The sequence below is a fragment of the Chinchilla lanigera genome, unplaced genomic scaffold (genome assembly GCF_000276665.1).
Source record: "Chinchilla lanigera isolate Chin_1 unplaced genomic scaffold, ChiLan1.0 scaffold00092, whole genome shotgun sequence".
Lineage (NCBI taxonomy): Eukaryota > Metazoa > Chordata > Mammalia > Rodentia > Chinchillidae > Chinchilla > Chinchilla lanigera.
This window is the reverse complement of record NW_004955493.1, coordinates 8,041,649-8,043,545: the sequence shown is the minus strand read 5'-3', so window position 1 is coordinate 8,043,545 and position 1,897 is coordinate 8,041,649.

The window sequence follows — 1,897 nt, the reverse complement described above, 5'->3', positions numbered from 1 at the left end:
AAGATCTAGGATAAGGAAGAAATTCCCCCTGATCAGCAAAGGCTGATCTTTGCTGGTAAGCAAATGAAGACAACGTATTTTGTGTAATTACAACAAAGTAATTTTGTTGAGAGCTCCACCTTGTGTTGAGACCCTGTGGTGCTGACAGGAAAAGTCTTACACCTCTCCCAAGAATAACAACCAGAAGAGAAAGCAAGTTACGGTGGCTGTCCTGAAATACTATTAGCTGGATGAAAATGGCCAAATCAGCTGTCTTCGTCAGGAGTACCCTTCAGGTGAATGTGGTGCTGGAGCTTTTATAGCCAGCCACTTTGACAGACATTGTGGCAGGTATTGTCTGACTCAAACCAAGACAAGTTCATGAGTCAATAAGACTTCTGCTTTAAAAAAATTACCTTCAGGTTGTACATACAAGATACATATGAAGCATAAACAAATTCCGCATTTATGATGTGCTCAAGTACTTTGAAATTGGGATTACGGGCATGCTGATCAGAAGTAACTGAAATGCAAAATGTATCTACCCCAAGCATTTTAGGTAGGGATACTCAATCCGTATATTCAGCTTAGAGAGGATTTGGTTCCAATCATCTCAGGCAGACACAGAGGCCTTCGCACGTAGATACTCAGGGACACAACAAACTGGGTAAGCCAGCTTTCCCTCAACTTCTAAAAGTGAGAACTAAGCCCTGTTAGCCTAGAATCAGAATGCCCGTACTCCGTAAGGGCTGCAGTCAAGCCCCAAGGATAGTACTGCGGGGAACAACCACAGCATCTACAGCTGCACAACACTGCCATACGCTGACAAGGCATGCGTACAAGCTGCCCCTCTCTCTTCAAAGCTTACTTGCCTTCTCCCACCCCTACCCTCCGTAGCACTCACCACCACAGCACATCCTAAAATCTTCCAAGCTCCCACCTCAGGCCCCTCAATTGTTCAGAGGGCCAAGGAACAACGAGAAGCCACAACCCAAACAGTAACACCACCACCAGCAGAGGGCACTATTTCTTCCAGATCCAAATCCCTGCTCATAAACTACCTGCTTTCTTCAAGTCTGTTCCTGTCAATGTTTGTATTCCCAACTATCTGGACATCTGAGGCAGGAGGACTGATTTGAGTTCAAGCCCAGCCTGGGCAATTCAGCAAGACCCTGTCTCAAATTTTGGCCAAAGGTGGTGGCCCACGCCTGTAGTCCCAGCACTCAGCAGGCTGAGGCAGCAGATCAAGTTTAAGGCCAGCCTGAACTGCACAGTGCATTGAAGTCCAGCTTCAACCAGGAACTCCTAGTCTGTCACTGAACTATATACAGTCGTAGTAAGGTCCTGTTTCAAAAGGGGAGCAGGACTGAATCAATGCCAAAGATGTCCACACTCCCACATCCACAGCAGCCAAAACATGGAAATTAAAGTGCCCCTTAACAGATTACTGGTTTTCACGTGTTATGTGTACATAATGAAATATTATGGCTGAAGCTAAGCCATTTTGTTAAATGACAAGCCAGAACATGTTATCATCTGTATGTGGAATTCAGGATTGTAGGGCTGCAGAATGTAGTTCAGTAGCGCAACAAATGCTCCGTATGTATGCAGGAGTCTCTGGGTTTACTCCCCTGCACCACAAAATAACATCATGTATTTCAAAATTGCTAAGAATTGTAAATGTTCTCAAAGTACATGAGGTGACAGGTATTAACTAGCCCAATCTGATCACTACACAATGCATAAGTTATCAAAAACATGACATTGTACCTCATAAGTATCAGTACCAATGACAAATGCTCAAAGAATTAGACGAAGTGTGGAGATACATACCTAGAAGGTAGGATCAATGTGTAACATCTCCTGGGAACTCCTAGTCTGTCACTAACCACACCTCAGCCCTACATCCAAATTACTG